Here is a 26,768-nt window from a genome sequence, read left to right as displayed (position 1 = left end):
ATGTGATTCATCATTACAGTAAACCCCAAGTGAGAGCTGGGAAGTGCATAAAAATGCCAGGCTGCTCTCCCTAACCCTTCCCTTATTTCCCTGTGCCCTCTCTTGGTTGTCCTGTGACTTCCACAGAGCTGCCAGCTCTGCCCTGGTCTTCGATCTGACCTCATTCTAGCCTGACCACCTGCTTCTGACTCACAGCCTTGCTATGAACCATGCTGTTTGCATGTAAACCCCAAGTCCTGCTTCAGGTTTCCAGGTCAAGGATCTCTGTCCAACCCTGTCCCCCCGTCCTCACTCTCTTGGTGAAAGTGGGATCACCCTCTCAGGGAGAACCACAGGGCTAATTCTGATTCCAAAGCAAGCTATTACCTTAGGGTCGATGCAGCAAACAAACAAAAAAGCACATTGGCTTACAGTTTGGGGAGAAAAAATAAAGGAAAAGAATAAGAATAAAACATATAAGCATGACCATCAGAGACACTCTACACTGTTAACTACCACATACCTCCCCCACCCCAACACACACACAGAATCAGAGATGGAACAAATGAAGCAAATCTTCAAGTTCAGAACAGCAAATCTAATCCTAGAAAATAGTTTCCATCAATCATGATAGGTTATCTATCTAGAAAGGGCCATCACTAAGCCCACAGAGGAGCCCAAGCACGTCTGCTGACCTCTCCCTAGAGTGGAGGCTCCTCAGGACTATGGAGTCAGAGCTAGAAGAGTATCTCCACTCCTCAGCAACCTGCTCCTAAAACCAGCATCTTCCACTCTCAGGGCGGGAATCAGCAACCAGGTCTGTGCCTCATGTCTCCCAGGCCACTGAAGTAACCCCAACCAAGGGCTGCCACTGTGCTGACCTAGCTGAGCCAAACAGATTCCCTTCCTTAGAATGTGGAAGAATTTGGAAGCTAGACATACAGTGACCTAGACAGACTCTGAAGACCAATGAACTAACTCAGTAGATGAGCAGGACTACCAGGGCTGCTATTTTTAACCATGAGTGGGGCAAGCAGGGATGAGAATGGGAAGGCGGGGCAGACAGAGAGATACAGACTGAAAGAGAAGAAGAGAGAGTGACAGACAAGAGTCCTGGAGAAATGCAGAGTGTGAGGCACAGAGTCAGGCGGACAGACAGCACGCGCATGCAATGAGACAGAGGCAGGCAAAGTAACACAAACCCAAAGGAGCCCAGTAAGATAGGGAGTGGGGCGGGCGGCTGGGTCAGGAGAAGGGAGATCCTCTAAAGGCTCTGTCCTCCAAGTGGGATGCCCTCCAACGTCACAGCGGTGCTTCCTGCTGCCTGCCAGGGGCTCTGAGAGCTGCCCCCTTGCATCACTCAATAAACCCTCTCTTACCTGATCCAGTCTGTTTCTCACTTACGAAATCTAGAAAAACAATTTTAAATATTAACACCCAGTGACAGGAGAAGGATTGGCAACTTTGACATGTACTGTGGATAACTAAATAAAAATATCTGGGAAAACTACTTAGCTATCACTATCAAAATTCTATAAAATATTCTATCTTTGGACTCAATCATTGTTTGTATATAGGAAAAAAGTATATACAACCACAATGCCAAACAGTAGAAGAAAAGTTAAGCAAATTAAGACCAGAATACATTTATTTCATGTGGTGAATAATATCGCCTCTAAAAATATTTATGGTTAAGAGAAAAATGCTAACTATAAAAAAGTACCTAGAACTATATAAAAATGTACATTGAAAATAAAGATCACAAGGAAATATCCAGAGAGATGACAGGAGGCTATATTTGGGTGGCAACGCTAAGAGATTTTTTTCTTCCTCTATATGTTCTCTGTATTTTCAACATTTCCATAATGAGAATATATTCAAGATGATATATTTAATTACTCAAAAAATAGAATAAAGAGGGAAAAAGTAGTAAGAGTCTATCCCCAATACACTTTTCTACTTGTGACTTTCCTATTGCTACAACACCCAGTATGGATTCCTACACAGAACTGGCTCTAAGAATTACCATCCCTCTTTTTCCGGCTGGAACCATGGAGGGTGTAGAAGAGAAGAAGACGGTTCCTGCTGTGCCAGAAACCCTTAAGAAAAAGTGAAGGAATTTTGCAGAGTTGACGATCAAGCGCCTGAGAAAGAAGTTTGCCCAAAAGATGCTTCAAAAGGCAAGGAGGAAACTTATCTACGACAAAGTGATAAGGAATCACAAGGAATACAGGCAGATGTACAGAACTGAAATAGGAATGGCAAGGATGGCAAGAAAAGCCAGCAACTTCTAAATACCTGAAGAACCCAAACTGGTGCTTGTCATCAGGATCACAGGTATCAATGGTGTGAGCCCAAAGGTCTGAAAGGTGGTGCAGCTTCTTTCCCTTCGTCACATCTTCAGTGGAACCTTTGTGAAACTCAACAAGGCTTCAATTAGCATGCTGAGGACTGCAGAGCCATATATTGCATGGGGGTTCCAAAACTGAATCAGTAAATGAACTAATAAGTCTGGTAATGGCAAAATCAGTAAGAAGCGAATTGCTCTGACAGGTAACACGTTGATTGCTTGATCTCTTGGTAAATATGGCATCACCTGCATGGAGGATCTGATTCACGAGATCTATACTGTTGGAAAACACTTCAAAGAAGCAAATAACTTCTGTACCCTCAAATTATCTTCTCCATGAGGTGAAATGAAGAAAAAGAGCACCCATTTTGTAGAAGGTGGAGACGCTGGCAACAGAACGGACCAGATCAACAGGCTTATTAAAAGAATGAACTAAGGTGTCTACCATGATTATTTTTCTAAGCTGGTAGGTTTATAAGCAATACCTGCTCTCAAACTGAATTAAAAATAAAAATAGAAAAATAATTGCCATCATCTGGCTAAGCTTTTTCCCAGTATTGTCATGGTGACATTTACTCAGTAAACATTTCCTCAATGCCTGCCCACTTTGTACAAGGTTGAGTAATGGCTGCTGATACTCTGATGGGCAACTTGCTACTTCCTAAAACAGCCAATTTCATTTTTAAATGTTTGGGTGACATTGATTATCTCCAACTTAATCAGCCATGCTGAGGCCTGTCTAGCAGCTCACCACTCTGAAAGTAATCAGAAGGCTGTTAGATGCTCAACAAGTTCCCCCTTTTCTGAAGATACCTAGACCTAGAGCTGCTCATGGTTCTGCCTAGCAGTCAGATTTGTCCCAGTTCAGGTGTTGTGTTTGTTTTCCCTTCTTTAGGGGATAGTAAGAGTCAACTCTATATAGCTGTCACTCTTTTTCACTTCTTTCTGTGTGTTTATACACAAGGGAGACAAGGGAGAAGGCATAGCAATTCTTCATCTGTATAAGTCTTTCTGTTCTTTGTAAGAGCACAATGGAACTACACATACAATTAACATTCAAAAAATGTTACTAAAGATTTCAAAATGACATGACCACAGAATTAGGTGTTTTAAAAACTGAGGGATCTGTGGGGATCGCTCCCGTGTAAGGCCCCTAGGAAATGGGCCATGCCATACGGTGAGCTTGAGCCCGGACACATATCCCCAGTTGGAGGAGTCGAGCTGAGGGAAAGCAGGAACCGAGAGAGGAACTATGTTATTCAAAATAATTAACAGACATTACTTTATGGATATGAAGACTTGGGAGGCATTGTGTCCACTTTCGGCTCCTTATGGTTTATTGTTTCATTGTGTTCATTTTGGACCCTTGTTACATTCGTTGTAAAATATTAACTTAAGTATATACTGGGCGTAACTTACTTACCGTAACTTACTGGGTGTAACTTACTTACTTTGACTTATTGGGCGTAACCCACTTACTGGGCGTAACTTACTTACTGGGAGTAACTTACTTAGTGGGCTTAACTTGCTTACCTTGTGACTTGACTTAAGTATTTTGATCTGATGTAAACAACATTAAGCAGAAAACTATATAATGGAACCTATTGCAAAAATAAAATTGCTGCATGGGCATAGCTCATGTGGCCCTCCAGACCTTGCTCTTTTCTTTCTCCTTTTTTTCTAGCACACGCTCTCTTCCAGGTTTGGGACCCTCGCTGGACGAGATTCCCGGGCTCACAACAAAAAACCATGTATATGAGCACAGAGTTGGATTTTAAAAGCCAACAGCTGAAAAAGAAATTATCCTGGTAGACTGTTTACAGCCCTATAGCTGTGATTACAAACCTCCCTCAGCCCCTTCAACATCAACCCCAGAAGCACATGTAGAGGGTGGGTGGTTAGCCTTCTGGGCTGACATGGGCATGCTCATCTGACTTTGTTATTGTTGTCTGAGTTTTTGGAACACTGGGGAGTGATGTCTGCCTATAATAATATGTAGCCACATGACTTTTCAAGCAAAGAAGAAATATCCCAATTCCAGCCTGAATATTCAAAGACCCAGTACAGTTTTCCCATCTTTCCTTGCTGGTCCTTACTTAATAATAAAATCTGTCTTTCTTCTAAGCAGCCAGTTGACAGGACTGCTTGAAACAAGAGGCACTGAAATGTCTCAAAGGAACTCTACAAAGACGGCTTCCCTTTCAAGTTCAACTCCTAAGGAATAAATCCTTCCCTGCAAAAGTATTCTCTAGTTTATCAGGGCTAAACATGCATTCAGCAGTTCCGATTTTGACTGGAACATTTCACTGCTTTTCTCGATCACTGCAACAGACAGAATCACTGAATTGTATACAAGAGAAAAGCAGGAATAGATACAAGTTCACTGATGTGCATTTAAAGCAAGCTTTCTCCTTTATACCTCAATGTTGCTAGAGTGAAGAGAGTTGGCTGGCTACCTATATTTATATCACCCAGATTTGTGATATGGAAAAGGTTAAACAGAATAGCAGTTTTAGTTTCCATGGATCACTATTAACACAAGATGATAGAACTGGAATTAGAAATATAAAGTTCATCCTGTTTCATTAAAAGGATCCTTAAATAGCTAGAGATTGAAATCTTAACAGCCTTAAGTTTTGCAATGGTGTGATGAAGAGGCGGACACTCCAGTCAGGTGGTTCCCATAACAGGGCTTGGTATGCCGTGGTAACTGGATCCTATTATTTCTCTGTTTCTACAACAATTACCCCTTAGGTGTACTGAATTGAGGATAACGATAATGACATCTTTGTACTTATAGAAGTAGTGTTTATAAGATGGACTCTTTCATACAAAGTTTTCCAGTTTTCAATTTGGAAATGTAGGGTCATGCCATGCCCCTACAAGTTTATTCAGTGAATATTCATTACCTACAAATAAGAGGTCATCTATCTCCAACTCAGAATCACCCATGGACAATTTAAAGAAAAATACATGCTCAGGACATACTCTCCCTGAAAATTCTAATTCAATGTTCCCAGGATCCAGTTATAAACATTCTTTTTTAAAAAAAAAAAAGCTTTCCAGATGATTGAAATGCACAGGATTGAGGACTACAGGCTTGCAAGAGGAAGTCTCTGTGTTACATACAAGGCTCAATTCCCACCACTTTTCAGCTGACATTTCACCATCCAGCCACACAAATAAACTTGCAGTTCTCTACAGACTATCTCTAAACCTTTGTAGCATCCATGCCTACCCTCACTGTGGGCACGGCAGAGTGGCCACTGTATAAGGTCATAGCTCAAATGAGGCCTTCTTGTCAATTTCTGCCTAACATTCCCAGGCTGGCATGCACCAGCTGCCCTTGTATATACTTTGCATATACATTACAATACCATTACAATAAAGATACTTGCATGCTTCTTTCCTATCTGAACTATAAGCTCCTGGAGGACAGGACCTGGTCTCTGTGATTTTGATATCCTGCTGTCTAGCAAAATACCCATTATATGATAGGTAATGAAAAAATGTCTGATGAACTAATAATTGCATCCAGTAAAACCAATGTGGTCAATGTTGTAAGAAACAGATTGCTGGCATTATTTTGAGCTGAACAGAAGAAAATTTGAATGGACATAATCGCTAGTTTTTATTCAAATAGATTTTTTGTAATGAGCGTTGGGTTCCAAGAGTTACTTAATCATCCTCAAGCATGCTATAAGAGAAAGTGCTTGGGGATCTCTGACTCAGTTAGAAGCAATGCTGCTTCCATTTTACGTCTAGAACTCATTTCAAGGGGATTCATATGTCTTCAACTCTAGTCCCAGATATCTCTGACAGAAAACCCAAAAGAAAAAAGCCATGAGGGGAATTGACAAAAACGAAGATATATTTTAGTGCAGTTTAGAGTTTTCTGAATAGCATTTTTCTAAGCTACAGGCTTGAGGGACTTAAAATATGACTCAGAACACCAACTATAATGCCAACGTTTTTATTTTTAGACGTTTTAGCAGAAAATATGGCAATAAATCCAAGCTACTCAGTCTACAAATCCTCTAAACTTCCTCCCAGAGAACAGAATAGCACTTGGCATTTCTTGGGGTATTATTTTGGTATTATTTTACTTGCATATATAGTTATGCTAGTAAAATTTTGGTGACTAAAGAAGAATTAATAACTGAAGCTCTCAATGATTCCCATGATTACTGCTTAAGTTGGCAAAATATCCTCAGGCACAGAAGAAACTTGCTGATGAAAATGTGTATGGGTGGATTGTTCAGTATTTTTCACAGTGATACACTTGCTTATAGTTATGTCTGTGTTCTCAGACAAGTGGTAAGGGCATAGTAACAGAAGGTTTACCATTTTGAGAGAGAAAATAGGACCAGAGAAAATTCAATGACATGCTAAAAATATTTTACACTTTATACCAACTGTGTTTTGCTGTTCAACACCTTAGCTTCTCACTACCTTATTTCTTTCTGTAAAGAAAAAAAATGTTTCTTGAGGTGTAATTTATATACAATAAAATGTACCTGATATGGTTTGGGTCCATATCCCTACTCAAATATCATGCCAAATTGTAACCTCCAATGTTGGAGGTGGGGCCTGGTGGGAGGTGATTGGATCATGGGGATAAATTTCCCCTTTGGTGCTGTTCTCATGATAGTGAGTGAGTTATTGTGAGATCTGGCTGTTTAAAAGTGTGTAGTACCTCCCCTTCTCTCCCTTCCTCCTGCTCAGGCCATGTAAGACGTACCTGCTTCCCCTTCACCTTCTGCCATGATTGTTAAGTTTCCTGAGGCCTCCCCAATCATGCATCCTGTACAGCCTGCAGAACCGTGAGCCAATTAAACCTCTTTTCTTTATAAATTACTCTGTTAACTTCTTTATAGCAGTAACAGAAGGGGATAATACAGCACCCCTTTTAAGTGTACAGTTTGGTAAGTCTGGAACAAATGTATATGCCTATATAACCGCTGCTGTAATCAACACCTCAAAGAACATTCCCTCACCCAAAGAGCTCCCCCATGGTCTTCTACAGTCAACTCTGACCCTGATGCCTCTGATTTCTATCAAAATCATCTGGTTTTACCTGTCCTAGGACATCATATTAATGGAATCATAGAGAATATGCTCTTTTCATTTACGGCTTCTTCACCTCGATATGGTGTTTCTGAGTTTCAGCCATGCTGTTGCTAACATTAGTGGTACCTTCTTTTTTGCTGCTGAGTAGCATTTTTTTGTATAAAATATACCACAGTTTATCTGTTCACCAGCTGGTGAACCTTTGAGTTGTTTACAGTTTTTAGTTGTTACAATCAAGCTGCTATTAACATTTGTATTACAGTCCTTTCTCTTTGGTAAATCCAAAGGAGCAGGGTAAGGATGTTTAGCTTTAGAAATTGCCAAAATGCTCTCCAAAGTGGCTTTACCTTTTTATGCTCTCACCAGCAATGCATGACAGCTCTAATTGCTCCACATCCTAGCCAACATTTGCTATTGTCAGTCTTTTACATTTTAGTCATGCTGATGGGTATGCAGGTGTGCCTCACTGCAGTAATTTAGAAGGTATGAAATCTGTTTCATTCCGTGATTAAACGTTTCCTCATTCTAAGGAACACAGGCAATGTGGCATACTGAAAGGTTGCTGGATCAGGGTCATTGTCCTAAATTTTATCACCAATTTTGTCACTAAATAGTTGCATAATGCTTTAAAGACTATCTAACCCACCTCATTTCTCCCTATTAATAAAATAGTTAATTGGGCCAAATAAGGCTTAAATTCATGTACAAAATAAAAATGAACATAAATGAGTTTTACTGAAATTACACAGTACTTTCATAATAGTTAAGCATTTTTTACAGACTGTCCAACAGTTTTCAAAGAGAATTTGCATGATAATATATTCTATTTCATGCCATAATTCTCTCCAAAATACCACACTTTTTTTTTTAAGGAATAAGAATCTATCAAGAACGGGGTTCCATTCGACAGAAGGAATTCTTGCCTGTTGCTTCCAAGCTAATTTGCCAAATCATGAACTTTCATGTGAACATTAATGCATTCCTTTCATAGTCATCTGAGCTTAATTCCAAATTGTATCTGTTTGTAAAACGTTTCTGATTCAAAAAGCATAAGTAATCATCCTTGGTCATGTGTGTTTTACTCACTAAGCTTTAAACTGTTCAGTGACTCAACTGGCAAATCTTTGGATTTCATTTGACAGTCTGCCTTATGCTTATACAATATCTTTTTACTATTGCTCAGCCTTGTATATCTAGCAATGTAAGAAAACCAACCAAATCCCCAAAGTTAGTCTTCACCTCTCTGGGTTCTCAAAAAGCAAGGTAAAGAGACAAAGTAAAAGTGAAGGCATAGTTAATGATAAAGGAAGGAAAACATCATACATTCTTTATGAGGAAACTTTAGGCGTTAGAAGAAAGGGTAACTAATGATCAAAGGTAAGGGAGAAATGCATAGCAAAACTGAAGGAAATTAGTTTTTTCAGTTCCAAAGAAATATGCACTAAAAAAAAATGTACAAATAAAACATCTGGTGTTTGTGGAAATACAGGGAAAAAAGCAACACTTTCTATCTTCAATTCCTGTCTAAACAAACCAATTATATACTGTCTATCCAAGATGCAGATTACACTTAACAAAGGTTTCCCATCTCTTGTTCTAAAGATATCTCAAAACATGCCCCACCCCCCAAAATTAAAAACCCACAAAACTGTATTGCTGACAGCAAAAAAGACATGAGTTTCAGTGGGAGGTCCATTTCAGTATGAATGGGGGACACTGAGTTGCAGGCAAAAAAAGAACACAGATTAAAAATACATATGCAGTGTACTTCCTTAGGGCCTCTTACCTTAAGGGAGAAATTAAGAATAAAGGCATCAATTCAGTTGGTCATTAACCTTTCCAGGTTAACCTCTTAAAAAATTTAATGAAAGTTATGGTCCATTCTTTCCAGAAATGATTATATGGTTTTTCATGGTCCCAAGGAGTCTAGTGCTCTGAAAACCTTCTGTGGAGTCTTTAAGGGTTTAAGAACCTAGGTTGAGAGGAAGGACTTCTGTTTAAATGAATTCATCAATGAGATTTCTTCATTCAAACTTGACCTATATCCAAAAACAAGAAGGCAAACCTCTCTCCAATCCAAATGTCAAATACATATACATGGTAGAATGTGAAGACGATATTTTTAATTTCAAAAATTATTTAACATTCTCACAGGAAGTACATGTTAAGAGGCAAAAAGTAAGCTGTGGGAAGACAGATGCTCCCAGACATCCATTTCCCAACCATTGCTTCCTGAACATCAAGGTAAGCCAAGAAGTCTGAATAGTCATTTGAGGGGGTGGTGTCAGTTCCTTCCCTTTCTAGAATAGGTCTTTTCTAAACGGAGGTATTTATTGTGGGGCACAGAGGGAGGAGTGTGAATAGCTAGCAAAAATGTTTGCGAGCAGACCGATAAATGCTACTTAATTTGGAAAAAATTCAGAACAGTAGGTGAAAAGAGATAATCTGGGAACTCTGGGTTATAAGGCAGGTGTCTATCTGTGGTAGGCAGACTAATGGTCCCCAAATATGTCCATATTCTAATCCCCAGAAGCACTGAATGTACCTTATATGGCAAAAAAGACTTTGCAGATATGACGGGGAGATTATCCTGGATTGTTCTGGGAGGTCCAATCTAACCACAAGGGCCCTTATAAGAGGGTGGCAGGAGATGTAGAAAGCAATCTGAGATGATGGAAGCAGAGGAAGACAAGGAGTCATATGTGAGGCCATGAACCAAGGAATGCAAGTAGCCTCTAAAAGACAGAAAAGCAAGGAAGTGAATTCTCCACAAGAGCCTCCCAAAGGAACAAAGCCTGTTGACACCTGATTTTAGTTTTCTGACCTTCAGAGCTGTAAGAAAATAAAATTGTGTTGGCTCAAACCATAAACTTAAACAACTTAAGTGTAAAGCAACTTAATTTGCTATAGCAGTAACAGGCAACGAATATAGTCTTCCCTTAAAGAAAAAGGAAGGCGATGTAAGGAAATAAAGAGAAGTATGAAACAGCATATGAAAAAAGCATTTTCTGATGAACAACAAACATGTCTGTCAACAAGACTAATACTGTCTCAAATGTGGCCCTGAGCCAGCACTATATGGGGAAGCTAAGGCTTAATGGAAAAATATTAAGGAGTTAGAAAACCTGGGCTCTCTTCCTCCCACATCGACTATGTATCATTGGGAAAACATAACCTTCGGGTCTCAGTGACTGATCTATAAAACAAAACATGTAGACTAGATGAATGATAATATCTCCTGAACAAAGGCCAGAGAGACTTCCCTACAGACTGGTCTAAACCAGTGGTCAGTTTTCCCATAAACCATGTCTTATTTAATTAATAAGAACGGAATGGGGCCAGGCGCGGTGGTTCAAGCCTGTAATCCCAGCACTTTGGGAGGCCGAGGCAGGTGGATCACGAGGTCAAGAGATCGAGACCATCCTGATCAACATGGTGAAACCCCGTCTCTACTAAAAATACAAAAAATCAGCTGGGCATGGTGGTGCATGCCTGTAATCCCAGCTACTCAGGAAGCTGAGGCAGGAGAATTGCCTGAACCCAGGAGGCGAAGGTTGCGGTGAGCTGAGATCATGCCATTGCACTCCAGCCTGGGTAACAAGTGCAAAACCCCGTCTCAAAAAAAAAAAAAGAATGGAATGGGCACATTTGTCCAGTATAAAGCTTCAGCAACTGAGGCTTAACAAGGTCATATTTGTCCACCATCACTGGGATTTGAATGCAGGCATTTTGGACCAGAAATGCCAGCGTACTTGCAGCATTTCCCGGTCAAGGTTCAAGCTGTGGGCCCTGGGGTCTGAGTTAGGTTAGAATGCAAGAGCAAGGAAACACCGCCAACACCACCCAGGATCATAAACATGCTAGAGAAAATGAAAGGGAAAAGGGGATGTTCTGGTGAGAATGTTTATGTTCCCCTGAAATTCATACATTAAAACCTAGTCACCAATTTGATGGCACTGGGATGTGGGGTCTTTGGGAGATGATTATTAGGTCAGGAAGGCAGAGCCCTCATGAATGGGACTAATGCCCTTTAAAGAGGCACCACAGAGCTGCCTTGCAGCAAAAAGACATTGTCTACCAACCAGAAAATGAGCCTCTAAGACACCAAATCCAACAGCACTTCATTCTTGCATTTTCCAGCATCCAGAACTATGAGAAGTAAACTTCTGATGTTTATAAACCACCCAGTTTATGCTACTTTGTTATAGCAGCCCAAATGGACTAAGACAGGGGAAAAGACCAAACTGCCTTATGTATCAAGCATTTTAAATGTTGAGAATTCAGAAACAATCTTTCTAAGGTCACTTTTTAAAACAAATGAAAACTTTCAAGACTCAAAGTGGTCCCCGTGGGCAGACCCCCACTGTTCTGTAAGGCAGAATGCCATGTTACAAACCAGTGAACCGTCTTTCCTCTGTATTCAAATTCCACACCGGACCTGATGCTGCTGCAGCAACTCCAGTCTTCACGGTTCACAGGAGGAGAATGGAAAGGCTGCTGCCCAGAATAGTTTAATAAGGCCAGCAGTGATTCAGAGAGTAATAACGGGCCACGCACACAGACGCCTGCAGAACTGGGACCCAGCTGAGAGGGGGGTTCACTGCTCAAGGTTAAAACAGGGAACAAAGAGAACAGGGATAGTCAAATTACACGTGTTCAAGGGAGAAAACATCATTAATGCCACCTGCAAACTCCCAAAAAGGCAGTCAAATATGAGGCATTTCAGCTTGACAATTTATTAACCGTATTCTAGAGTCAAAAAAAAGAACCAACCCATGAAAGTAAAAAGCAACCCTGCCAACATACACCCTTTAAAACATTTTCTCTCTCACTGGACTCTGATTTGGTCCCCAAATTTTACTGAATAATTTCATGTGCATAACAATATCTTAAGTTTATGAGTATGTAAAAAGAAGCCCAACATCAAGAAAACAAAAATATCCAGAAAACTTTACTAACAGTCACAAGCTAGTCTAAAACTCAAAGATTCACCCTACTGTGTAAAACATTTAAATCATTAATATTTCTGATTATGATTCCATTCCCAAGAAAAACTAGTAATTCAGCAAAACTATAAGCTTATGTAAGAAAGAAATTTTGCATTTCTATTATTTATTTATCTTAAACTCCAGCTGAGGCAAGTATTTGCCTGTGCTCTCAGTTCTGATCAGAAATATATATTTAAATAATTATGAGAAAAGCAAACCAATGGGTAATTCCCAAAGTTACTATCTGCTTTTGCTATCAAAATTTGGAATTTCAGTCAAATATACAGTGAAACATATATACACAAGAGCTATATCACTTAACATACATAAATAGAAAGAGTAAAACAACAAATACTAAGATTTGTTGGCATTAAATCAGTTTAGTCTACGAATACCTTCACAGATAAAATGAGAAAAGCAAAGTTTCAGAATACAGACAGGCCATGTGTGTAATAGCTCTAAAATGAGAATCTGAGAGAAAGTTAATTTTCTCAGCTGGAGCCAAGAGTTAAAGCTTGTAAACGATGGAAAATAAGGTCATACTGGTCATAAAAGGTCATAAAGTCTTTTACGTGAAAAATTAAATCTCACCACTTCAATACAGGCCTCATTTGAAAAACACCAGTATCAATCATCTCAACAAATTTTTATTCAAATACTACACAGATATGGCATGTTCAACACTGATCTTATTGACAAGTGTAAGCCTGCTTTGCTGGATGTCTCAGAAGCAATAACCTTTTCATTATAATCCTTTCTTGTGTCTGAGTTTTAAGCTTTAATGACAGATAGCTGAGCTCCTCGGATCAAAGACACAATAGCCAGGAATAGAACATAAGTGAATTGAACACTGTCAACAACACCAAACAAAACACCTTCATTTACTGTTAGAGCATAGAGTACCTGCTGTGCCCAGATGGAAAACAACTCTCAGATAATTCATGTGTTACCAAAAACACATCTATCTTTTGGCCAACCACTAGGGAGTAGCACAAAGTATATTAGGCTTTCAAGAAGCCTGACATGCAAGCTGGTCTTCTTGAAATCCGATTAGAAATCAGGATGAACCATATCAAGGAAACTTAGCATAACTACTTAGCCGGCTTTATCCTTTAAATAAAGACTGTAAAATAGAGTTTGCCACACACATTACTTTTCAATGGATCTTTTCAAGAAATATTTCACCCTTCAGAAGCAATGTAACGACATGGGTTTGAATTAGGCCAGCTTTCAGTTATGTCTTCTATTCCTTGGCTTGAGATTCAACACCCTTGGACTTTTGGCAACAAGCAGATGGAAAAGCCAGAAATCATAATTTTGCTGAAATGCCTTCTTTCTGGGGCATTTATTTCTTCAATATACTTAGTTATTTCTGCTGCATGGGTTTGTTTCATTCTATGTAATGCATTTTCTTAAAAATTGTATGTAGCCATTTAAAATACTCACAAGTACCTTTAGTGACTTTTCCTTTTTTAAGTCCCTTTCAAAACATGTATATAAGGTTGCTCATCATAAGGTTGTTTGTACTAGTCAAAAAACAGGAAAACACTCAATGGAGAGAAAACTGAATAAATAATGTATAGTACAACTATAAGACATCCATTAAAATGATAAAACAGGCATGAGGGAGGTTTTTTAATTAAAGAAATAATTATAGAGTCACTAGAAGTTTCAAAAATAGTGCAGAGTGGTCCAGTGTACCCTTCACTCAGCACGCACCAATGGTAACATCTTATATATAACTACAGTCAAAAATAGGAACTTGTCAGGCACGGTGGCTCATGCCTGTAATCCCAGCACTTTGGGAGGCTGAGGCGGGTGGATCACAAGGTCAGGAGTTCAAGACCAGCCTGCCCAAGATGGCGAAACTTCATCTCTACTAAAAACGGAAAAAAAAAAAAAAAAAAATTAGCTGGGAATGGGGGCGCATGCCTTCAATCCCAGCTACTTGGGAAATGGAGGCAGGATAATCATCTGAACCTGGGAGGCGGAGGTTGCGGTGAGCCGAGACCACGCCACTGCACTCCAGCCTGGGCAATAAGAGTGAAACTCCGTCTCAAAAAAAAAAAAAAAAAAACCAGGAAATTAATACTGGCACAATACAATTAATTAGGCTACAAAGTTTACACAGATTATAGTAAGCTACAGAACTTACTCAGAAACTCACCAATTTGTACATGAACTCATTTTGTGTGTATGTGTATATATATGTACCGTATATATTTCCATACAATTTTATCTCATATATATTTATGTAATTGCCACCACAAACAAGATACAGAATTGTCCATCACCACAGAGAAAACTACATGGGAACTTTTTGCAGTACTAGAAATGGTCTATATCTTGACTTGGGTGGTGTTTAGGCCATATACTTCAGATATATACAATTTAGATTATAAAGTATGCTTATATTTTAAAAGAATGATGATAAAGATCTATTGATTGATGACACATTAAGTTTTCTTTTAAAGTTACAAAACAATATTTATAGAGTGATTCAATTCTCACATAATGTGTCTCTATGTGCCCACGGGTGGGGTAGGGAGAACACCAACATTTAATTTTCTTCTAAAAATTCTACTTTATGTATTCTGGCATTTATTTGGCAATGAGTACGAGTTACTTTAATAAAGCAGAAAAAAAGACCCAAAAAAGATATGTACTGTGTATTCTCAAAGAAGGAATCTTTTTTTGTAACCACTTTTATCAAGAATTCATTCCTTACTCCAGCTCTCTCCTGAAAAAAAAAAAAAAAAGAATTCATTCTTAAGATTTCTTCTGGTTGAAGAGTACGATCCTTTGTATCACTCCTCTAAAACACAACCTATATCAACTTCGTAATGAAGGGATCTTAAGTTACTGGTTCCAATAAAAGACAAACTTGAAAAGTCCTTCCCCATGAAGCTCAGTGAGTATGTAAGAACATATGTGAATATTTCAAAGGAAGCTGAGACACTGAATACAGGCTGTTACTTAGGGCGAACTTTTCCTCTCACAATCCACAAACATGAATACATTCTTTCAATATAACCTTTAATGACCACAGACTGTGCTAAAATTATGCAAAGTTCTCCAAGACCTCAACATGCACAAGACAAAGATCGTTGCTCTTAAAAAAGTCAAAACTGCAATGCAATACAGTGAACCAAGTTCTTATACCACCAATGAGAATAATATCCTGAAAGCATATGGAGAAGTAAATAGACGATTCTGTTTAGGAGTGGGAAAGCAGAATGACTCCGAGAAAAGAAGGACCCTAGCTGTGGGCCTTGAAACCTTCTATTTGGGCCTTTGCCAGTGACAAAGAGAAAATGAAAATAGGGGAAAGAGTCACTCCATTCACAAAGACTGCCTACAGGCACAAAGACTTTGAGGACCTGCTGGAGAACAGGTATGTACAAATTAGGGACGGTGTGAAGGGACATGATTCTGGAAACAATCATGAATACCATGATAAAAGTTTGCCTGCATTATCCTACATGCAGTAGGAAACTCAAAGGCTTTTAAACAGAGGGCTAGATTGCTATCAGTATCAAAAGTGAGTTGGAATGGAAAGAATGGAATAGGAAAATAAATTACTGAGCTCTTAACGCTATATACCAGGTGAAAAACGATAAGGTCCTGACTAGAAGCAGCAACAGCATTTGTCAGAGAAAAGGATACTGTATTAATCTGTTCTCATGCTGCTAATAAAGGCCTACCCAAGACTGGGTAATTTATAAAAGAAAAGAGGTTTAACTTACTCACAGTTCAGCATGGCTGGGGAAGCCTCAGAAAACTTATAATCATGGCAGAAGGGGAAGCAAACATGTCCTTCTTCACATGGTAGCAGGAGAGAGAAATGCCAAGCCAAAGGGGGAGAAAGCCCTTATATTATAAAATCATCAGATCTAGTGAGAACGAACTATCACAAGAACAGGATGGGAGGAACCTCCCCCATAATTCAATTCTCTCCCACCAGGTCCTTCTCATGACATGTGGGGATTATGGGAACAACAATTCAAGCTGAGATTTGGGTGGGGACACAACCAAACCATATTAGTAAATTTTTATTTCAATTATTTAACTATTATAAATGGTATCATTCTGTATATAATCCCCAACTTGACTTTTTTGTTCAACATTATTCTTAAGTTTTACCCATAAGGATACATATAGTTTCAGTTCTTTCTGCTCTACAGAATTTAATTTACTGAGTCCACTATAGTTATTTATCCATTTCACTCATGGACATTTAGTTTGCTTCAAATTTTTTGCTCTAACTAACAATACAGCAGTGAACAAAACATATAGAATACGTCCCAATACATGTGCCACACGTTTACATACCTGGAATTAAAACTGCAGGTGTATAGTGCTATAAGGCATAAACCATGAAACACCTTAAAACTAAATAATTACTTATTACCAAATCATTCTCCAAACTGGTTGTTCCAAATGATATTGCCATTAACAAAACATGAGTTTTCATTTTACATGTCTTTGCCCAAACTTGCTATAGTCAAGCTATTTAATTTGAACAAATCTATGAGTGTAGAAATGATATTCTTGTTCTGGTTTTACAGTATGTTTCCAGAATCAAGAGCTATTTCCAAAGTGTAATCCATGAATTAGGATGTGGACAGTGAAGGACAGAGAAGAAAACTATGGAGTGTTCTGCTTGGGTAACAAAAGTAGAAATATCTGTTAGGAACTACATTTAACTGCAACCAATAAGATGCTTCCTCTTCATCTCCAAATGGTGGTCTAAGTAAACAAGGGTTTATTTGCTGCTATGAGCTGAATGTTTTTGTCCCGCTAAAACTGGCATGCTGAAACCTAATCACCAACCTGATGATAGTATTAGGAGGTGGAGCCTTTGGGTGGTGATTAGGTCATGAGGGCTCCCCCCTCTCATGGAATTAATGCCCTTATGAAAAAGAGCCCACAGAGCTGTCTTGCCTTCCACGACATGAGGACATATAGAAGGCATCATCTATGATGCAAAGAGCCCTCACCAGACACTGAATCTGCCAGAGCCCTGATCATGGACTTCACAGTCTCCAGAACTGTAAGCAACACATTTCTACTGTTTGTAAATTACCCAGTTTATGTATTTGTTATAGCAGCCTGAACTAATACATTGCCATATAAAAAGCCACAGGTAGGCATTCCACAGCTGATATGGCAGCTGCATGGTTATAATGACCCAACATCCTTCTATGCCAGTTTCAATTTTCAGGGTCTCCTTAAGGTCCAAGATGACTTCCAAAACTCTAATTATCTCTCAAATTTGAAGGGCAGAAGAAGGAAAAGTTGATGTGTAAAAGGGAATAACTCCCAGCTGAACAGTTTTCTTTTTATTGGGCTTTCTGGAAGTCCCATACAATACTCCTAGTAACATACACAGGCAAGACCTCAGTCACATGGCCATACCAAACTGCAAGGAAAAATGGATAATGCAGTTTTGTTTGATGTGTTTGTTTTTTGAGAGCAAAACTGTGATGTGGCCAAGAAAGAAAGAAAAAAAAGACTGTTATTAAGAAAAAAGTATATAATGGAAGACAACATTATTTGACATAGTAAATAATGTGATTAATTACAATGCACAACACAAGAACAAATAAAAGGAAGGAGCACAGGGAGTAGGACTTGGTGTAGAAATAAAGATTAAAGAATTTTTGGCAAAGAGATACCAGATTAAATCATAGGAACAGTTAAGATAGCCCAAGGAACCAGCATTGAACAAGAAGAGATGGTGAGGTAAGTATCCCAGGAAATGTAATATTTAAGAGAAAGAAAGAGAAAAGGTCAATGAAGGAAACTAAGACATCAAGAATATTCAAAGAAGAAAGAAAATCATTGTCCATAATCCAAAGGAACAAAGTCTTTCAGGATAGAGGAGGTGGAAGCTACTGGTAATTGTCTGCCCAGCAGCCACTCTCCTGTGCTGCTTTGTGGCTAACAAGAATTCCAATTTTGTTCAGCTATTAGGAAGCTATGTGCTTGAGGAGAGCCTGGGCCCCTCCCCAACCCTAGCTGTAAATCTTAACAATTCTAAACCTATCAGGTAATCCCATTTCCCCTTGCTATTGATTGGCTTAGGCAAGTGCATCTGAAACAATCCTGGCCAATGGAACCCTAGGGAAAGTTTGGGAGACAAAAAGTTAACATGTTCCACGTTTTAAAAAAATTAAACATGCAGGAAGAAAAGACTAAAGAAACTGGGTACTTGAGGACACTATCAACCCACTGAATTAAGCAACTCAGAAATTGCCCCTATTTCAGACTTTTTAAATGTAATTTCATCTATTTGGGTTTTCCATTACTTGCAGCCAAAATCATCCTAATAGTCAACAGTATTAAACATTAACAGACAGGCCAAAATGTCATCGCAGGCCTTGGGAGACAGTGAAGATTTAGAATGAAATAGCCTAGTTCAGTCACTGAGAAGGGGTAAAAAATCAATAACAGGAGGCTGTAACTAAAGTTAGGAGAGTGGGGGACAAGGGGAAGAAGAGCATTAGGATAAATATCTAATGCATGCAGGGCTTAAAACCTAAATGATGGGTTGACAGGTGCAGTAAATCACTATGGCACATGTCTACCTATCTAACAAACCGGCATGTTCTGGACATAGATCCCAGAACTTAAAGTAAAATAAAAATAAATAAATAAAAATAAAGTTGGGAGAATTTCTTCCTCGTAACTTCTATTTCCAGATGAAACAAAACAAGTTCAAATGGTGAGAACGAGATTGTGAAAGAAAGTTGTACTCTTGAAGAGAATAATAAAGGTTTGGAAACGCTGCTACAAAAAATGGGAAAAGGTGTGTCAAAACAGCAAAAGGTTCTGTAAATATTAAAATCATAAATTTGTAAGAAAGCCAAGAAGCAGAGTGATAAACTGAGTACAAGGACAGAAGAAGTAGACTACTATGTTGAATCAGAGTTGGATAAAGAAATGAATCCTACTGAAGATCAGGAGGTGTAGAAATTACTGGTACCAGTCAGGTGCGGTGGCTCACGCCTGTAATCCCAGCAGTATGGGAGTCCAAGGCAGGCAGATCACCTGAGGTCGGGAGTTCAAGACCTGCCTAACCAAAATGCAGAAACACCATCTCTATTAAAAATACGAAATTAACTGGGTATGGTGGCACATGCCTGTAATCCCAGCTACTCAGGAGGCTGAGACAGGAAAATCACTTGAACCCAGGAGGTGGAAAATGCAGTGAGCTGAGATCGTGCACTCTACCCTGGGCAACAAAAGTGAAACTCCGTCTCAAAAAAAAAAAAATTACTAGTACCAATGACAGATCATCAAAAGTGTTAACAATATAGACCAGCTACACAAGAGAAGAAGTAAAGAGTGTGGAAGAGTAAAGACTAGACAGGCTGAACAAACGGTGCAGATCAGGGAATAAATTCACAATAAGTCTTAGTGAGAGAAAGCAGACAGGAAAGACAGGGGCTGTGACTTCAGAGATAACCATCTCCAAAGTGAGAGCACCAGGGTTTAGCCACTGAAATGGGCTGCTGAGGTGGTGTGGGAAATCTCTAAAACCAAGGAGATGAGGAACAGTGAATCAGAATGCCAGGTAAGTCCTCAATATGGGCACAGCAGAGGATAACAACAGTCCAGGAGCTTGAAGGCAAACAGAAGACAGCTACATACCAAAGCTCACACCTCCCACATCATCTTCTTAACATTTCTTTCTTTTAAGGAGAATTCCATTCACCTTAACAGTAGTTTCAGAGAGATGACCTTTCACATGCGCATTAAAAATGTTGTCCTGAACCATGGGAAAATCCTAAAAATTCCAGTCCATTATCAGACAACTCCTAATTGGGTCTTTCTTCTTATCAATTTAGAAGAGCCCTGGAGGAATAAAATGAGAAAAGTGGAGATAAATCCAATGCACTTAGGATATTCCTTAAAGTCTCTGCTCCCAACATTTCCTCCCTTTCTATTCCCACTGCTGCCTGCCAGGTTTAGGTAGCAATTATCATCTCTTGCCTTCATGACTACAGTAGCTCCTACCTAGCTTTCCAAGCTATAGTGGGCTCTCTCCACAAACCATGCCACACACAGTTGCCAACTGAATCCTCCTGAAGCATCTCTTTGATTACTCGTCTCTACATGAAGACCTGCAGTGACTCCTCCTCACCCAGAGCACTGACTTTCAAGCTCTTTTAGCACCTGTATCCCATAAGATAGGTCACAGTATTCCCACCACAAAAATCAAGAAATGGCAATCTGTTCTCCACTTGACCATAATCACATCTAGTAGAAGAGCTCTCTAACTTAGCATAAAATAATACATTTAGTTATCTGAAGTGTAATACATCATTGCATGGAATTCTAAATGCAAAACTTGTGAACAAATGATGTACAACATGAAGTCCAACTATACAGTGGTGGTATTCAAGGCCCTCCCAAGTGCCAACCCAACCTTCTTTCCCCCTTTATCTCACATTTTATTCCACTTCTCCTAAATGCAAGGCAAGCCAGGGCAGGCAGGCTGCATAGTTATCCATATCCAAACTTCAATGTCTTTCTAAGGACCCAGGGCTGTGTTTTGCTCACATCTCTCTTTCTAACATATAATCCAACAGAAGTTTTGTTCTGTAAGGCTTGCTGCCTATCGGCTCCAATACTTTGGGCACCACCAGAAATGTTGTGTCTGGTGGTGCCCAAAATGACTGACTCAAAAATATCTTGACTGACTCAAGAAGCCTTCCTTTAAAAATATCTCAAGATGCTTTTTTTTAACCTCAGAACTTGATAAGGAAACAAGGGGGTTATTTGAAAAATGGAATTCATACAATATGGAATGAACTAAACCAAATTTACTAAATAGTCAACCTAAGCATAGGTATTCTTTTATACAACTAATATAATGAACCTGTAGTTCTAAATACAGCTAAGAACCGCCACGTCTGACCACGGCACTAAGTGCACTTAGAGCCAGGAGTGCCTGAAGCATGTCTGTCTGGCACCTTTCCAGACACTTTGCTTCTGTTGTTTCCTGGATTTAGATCCTTCACAGGCCTCTTCTCTGTCCCATGATAATCCATGCACTCCACACTGATCACCAACAGAATACGGATATCCTGGTATCAGGTCTCATCTACTCAACCACAGAGAATTTAGTCCCTAAAATATTAACTTAGGATAAATGCAAAGTATGAAAGCTTCTGTGTTTCTATGGTGACGGCCATTTTTCTTCTTGTTAGGCACAAGTCTTCACTTCCTTTTCTGAAACCTTCAAGGCTAGGAATATTCAAAATGGCTTTTTGAAGGTAATATGATACACATCATATATTTTATAACACTTCCAGCAGAGCTTAGAGCAGCACCTCACAGTCAAACACACTGATATTTTTGCATGTATGAACATCCCTTTTAAGTGGGATAATAACCATGAATAGCCTCATGGAAGGGCAGGGCAAACTCACCAAATGAGCTCCACAAAAAGCCCAAAACCTGTCACTATTCAGATTTCACAACTGTGATTAAGAAACTACATTACAAACAACTGTGTAACACTGTAACTTAAGGAGCTGAGCAGTATTATTGCTTCTTCTGCAAAGGTAAGATGCTATGGCAATGTCCACCTGCAAAGGCCGATCTCTCTCCGGCTTCAAACAGAACACCAGCCCAGGGCTAGAAGAAATGCCCAGGTAAAATGGAACCTCAGAAAGTTTCCCCATGTTGTTATGCTACAGATGATTAAGTCCTTACTATAGACTTTCCTGGATATGGCAACCCAGGGGTTCATGAATTAACTAATTTACATCTCTTCCATGGTTGCCCTGGTGCAGTGCCATGACCAGCACACTAGCTAGATTCATGCTGAAGAATCTGACCCTGTCATTCTCCAATACTCTAGGTCACACCATAGCAAGTCATGACACAGTGAATGAGACAAGGATACTCAAGCTGTGAGGCAGACTGTATACATCTGCTTGTACCTTAGAGGCTTAAAGGAAGGACAAAATACATTTCAGTCCGTTCATTTAGTTATTTCATTCCAATATAAAAATAACAAATATGGTTTCTAGCTTCTAAGCTGGGCCTCCTCCAAAGATGCTGGTGCAGGATGACATGCCCATTCATGAGATTCCTAGGTCCCAGTTTCTTGGCCCTCTGTGAAGGCTAAGCTGGTGTTATCAGCAGATTCACTGATATAACATTTAAAAAACACAAGGCAGACAAAAATGAAGCAGAAGAAAAGGGGCCTATGGATCTCCACAGATGTAAATAGTCTGAGTACATGTTTAATGAAATGCACGACTAAAGAAAACAGCCTAAAGACTGAAAACATAGTTATCAAGTGTTTATGTCAGATTTGTCCCATTACGTATGAATGATGAACGTCAGTTTCATTTCCATGGATTAGGTTCAGCACAGCAAGGCATACCTGTATTTGGCATCATTTAGAGGACAAGTGACACAATATTTTAAAAAGCAAATAGGCTCAATTCTGAACAAGGTGTCATGAATTCCCTCCTAGGCTCCCTCTATACATCTCTGGAGTCTTCAAAATTTTACAGTTGAGAATGCAGAATCCGTTTTCTCTTATTTTATTAAAGAGCAGGAAAATATCAGGTACATGCTAGGTCTCTTTCCACAGTCATATGAACTTAAATTGCTGGCACTAGGATTGGTATTTGCCAGGTACACTGATCCACAGTCTTTCCCTCTAAAAAGTCTATCTGGAGCGATACTTAAAAATGCAGTCATTTCCCCTACTCCCCATCCTCACCTCCGAAATAATCCCTGCAATCAAGCACCATGTTCATAACCTGGGATTTATCACCTCAAATCTTACCTGCATAGTTTCTATATTTGCTTTGGTGGGATATTTTAATGACTGAAATAATGATATACCTTTCTAAGAAAGGTATGCAGAAAAAATGGAACCTCTTCTAAGAACAGTTCCATTAAACTAGAGATAAGATCAAAGTTAATGCTGTAATTCTGTATCTCTACATATCTCCAAGGAAACCCATGTCCTATTAGAGTCATGCTAAAAAACAGATTCAATTTTGAAACAGATCAGGCAAGTGGAATTTACTAAAATGGAAATGTGACTCTAAGAAAAGCTTTCATGTTCCCTGGTGCTGACTACATCTTCACTATGACACAACTAAATTGGAATGCACTGCTGAAGATGTCACTATCCAGAATGAATATCATAAACAGATGTGCCTATGGTTGGTCCATTTTGAATCTTGATATTTATAATTGTACTCCACCAGGTAAGTCAATTTGTGAAATGTACCTTATGTTGCAGATTAAACACAAACTGGAAGAAACAATAAAAACTGAATTAAGAATCTTTTACTTAATCAGTCTTCCTAGCATGGATAGGAGACTATAGGAAGTCAATAATTTCCTTTCATAAGTAAAGAATAACCAAGAAAGAAATTTAAAATTTTCCAGTCTAAAGTAAAAAAACAATTATTTAAGAAAACATTTTTATCAGGGAGAAACCAAAGATTAAAAAGTTATCTTGACTTGAAGAGATTTTTGGATTCTTTGTATTCTAAATTAAGATGTCTGGTTACAATAATGGCTGTAACACCTCCTAAACTTATTGCGAGACTTTAAGCAAGACGTCTATTTTCTCATTTGCATTAAACTTACCTGATCATTACTGGGACTATGGTGGTGAAACTAACAAGAAACTTCAAGTGTTAAAAGTGCCCCGGTGATATTTAAGAATTTAAAATCTCAATAAACCTGAGTTTATTGAGATTCATCCTCTCTCTTTCAAAACAGAAGGAATGCCAAAAGTTCTTCTGCATGCACTATTTTATCCAAAGGTTTGTACCACAAAATGGTATTTGTATTTTTCTTATCTGGCAGAGTGCATAACTCGTCTATAAAACTCTTCTCATTTGCTTTAATAGTGACATTTTAAATGAATGAACAACCACATCATTGTCAAGAAATATTTTAGAAAACACAAAACAGGAAACAATAATTCTGGCCAATGGTGTTAACATCTGATTTTCTCTTCCTGCTAGATTCCGTGACTAGATATTTTCTAGCATTTGAGAAAGCAGCAGTCTTTAAACAGAACTGCCACTGCCAGGTCATTTGGTGGCAAACCCCAATCAAGACTTGATTACCTGATTATGAAGTCTTGGGTAGAGTTTATCACCTGTATTATCTTAAATTATATTATCACTTGATAATAAAGGAACAAATAAAAAAGAAAAATACTTTATTTCAAATCTAGTATCATTTCTCTTCCACATGATAAACCTTCTCTCCTTCAATCAACCCTTCTTTTTTCCAGGCAACATCTCCATTTAATTCACTCATTCTCCCATAACACGGTTTCCAGTTCCTTCTCCATCCTATTCACTCTTCTAAGGGTAGAATCCATCGTGAGTATGTGCTCTGATCACCTAACACAGTGTCCTGTATATTTATTCATTCGACAAAGACTTAGTGATACCAAGTATTAATATTATTCTAGGAACTGGAGATACATCAGTGACAAAAATCACTGCTATCTTAAAGCTAAACATCTCATCTAGCACCTAGAACAAGGCCAGACACAAAGTAAGTACTCATTAAATATTTGTTGAAAACATCTGGCATGAAGGGCAGTATCTAAATTTGAACACAGTGATTCCAGGTGTGGAAAAAAAACTAGAAGTATACATAAGACTCTGATAAGCTGAGCAGTCTAGAGTCCCTTTGCAACTCAATTTATAGCTTGAGGGTATAACTATATTAATCACAATGTAAGAGGGAAGATGCTTATTGTTCATAAGAGGTTCGAATTATGTCACAACTGTTCAAAGAAAGAGTACAGTGGAGAATACAATTTAGAGAGATGTGATTTTAAAGATTTTTATTTCTTAGTACTTGTTCCAGGTAGTATTGTTAAGTAACAAAGTACCCCAAAACTTAGTAGCTTCAAACAACTGTTTCATCTGGCTCATAATTTAAATGGTCAAGCATTCAGGAAAGGCTGGGCTCAGCAGCTCTCGCAGAGTGTCTCAGTTGATGGCAATCAGATTCCAGGTGGGGCTGGAGCTAGGTGGGGCTAGAGTCATCTGAAGGCTCCGATGGGTGGGTGTCCTAGGTGACTCCCTTCCAAGGCTGGTAGTCAATGCTGGCTGTAAGCTGGGAGCTCAGCTGGGGTTGTTGACTGAGCAACCTACACATGGTTTCTCCAGCATGGAATCTCAGAGTAGCCACACTTCTACCTGGCAGTTAGCATGGTCAGAACTAACGTCCCAAGAGAGGCAAGCAGAAATTGCATAGCCTTTTACAATCTTCAATACTAGATTGTCATATAGTGTTATTTTCTGCCGTACTTTTCTCAGTTGGAGCAAACACAAACCAACTCGTATTTAAGAGGAGGGTAAACAGACCCTACTTATCAATGAAAGAACTTCTGGTGAGTTTTTAAAACTTCCACAGAACTTAAAGGTGTAAGTTTCCATTAGTTAATAAATGTGCTTAGGTAGAAGACTGTATTCTAGATATGAGACATTAAGAGGGAAATAAAAGACATCTGTTATTTTGCTCAGAACAAGTATCTTGTTTTGCTGAGGGTTATAGAGCTGCTTCTGCACTTTGGACTCTTAAGCAACAAAAGGCCACACAACCATAGAGTCCTGTCCAGTAAGAAGGGCAGGCTCAGGTCCGCCTTATCCACTCCATATGGCAAACATTTCTTCCTCCTCTGCTCGCATCATTTTTTAATCATATACTTTGGATTCATGAGCTGAAGTACCAGGGATGTGTGTGTGAGAGAGAAAGAGAAGAGGGAGAAGAGAGAAATTGACTACATCTATATCATTTGCTTTGTGAGGATAAGAACTGTCTTAACTCTTTTTCTTCCCAGTACTTGCCAATAAAGCAGTAGGCAGACAATAAAGCTTTGCTGCTTGGCTTGTGCTCAAAATGAAAAGGATAAGCTTTATTGTTCATTATTCTTGCCCCTTTCATGTCTTTAAATTGTAAAACAAAGAAAACAATCCGCACCAGAGGAAGCTGGACTGCTGAGTTCTAGCAAGGCATGGAGCTGTCTAAAAACAAACTCAGGATGCCCTGTTCTTAATGTCAAGTCAAGATGTTGTAGAGAGTAGTAAAACATCAGATGGAAGTTCTAAGATTCTAAGGTCCCTTCTAAGAAAGACTTTTACAATTCCATAAAAAGGGATTTAGAAAACAAAAGCAAAACTGAATTCCTATAAATGTGTGGGATGTCAGTATTCACTATCTCCTTCCGAAAATGTATTAACATAGAGAAAAAGACAGCTAGGAAATTCTCTGAATAAAGCTCTTCCAGGTATAGTTCAATGGCTACAGAAGGAATCAGCCCACATCATGTATGGAGTCTGGCTTTACCCAGGCAACAGAAACCT

At 38.9% G+C, this 26,768-nt stretch overlaps 1 protein-coding gene across 17 annotated transcripts in view; it reads right to left on the bottom strand.

Annotated features, from left to right (window-relative positions):
- OSBPL3 (oxysterol binding protein like 3) overlaps nt 1–26,768 on the bottom strand; it is a 205,982-nt gene that overhangs the window by 145,746 nt on the left and 33,468 nt on the right. For 3 of the 17 annotated variants that reach the window (XM_054237152.2, XM_078342542.1, XM_078342546.1), the window contains exon 2: nt 20,044–20,247. The exons of 12 other annotated variants lie outside the window; for them this stretch is intronic. The gene's annotated coding sequence lies outside the window, so the exon portion shown is untranslated. The remainder of the gene's footprint in view (nt 1–20,043; nt 20,248–26,768) is intronic. 2 more of the 17 variants (XM_054237153.2, XM_078342545.1) reach the window with 1 other exon arrangement.

Source organism: Callithrix jacchus, chromosome 11 (genome assembly GCF_049354715.1).
Source record: "Callithrix jacchus isolate 240 chromosome 11, calJac240_pri, whole genome shotgun sequence".
NCBI lineage: Eukaryota > Metazoa > Chordata > Mammalia > Primates > Cebidae > Callithrix > Callithrix jacchus.
The sequence above is the reverse complement of the archived record's forward strand: the minus strand, read 5'-3'. Positions and strand labels throughout refer to the sequence as shown.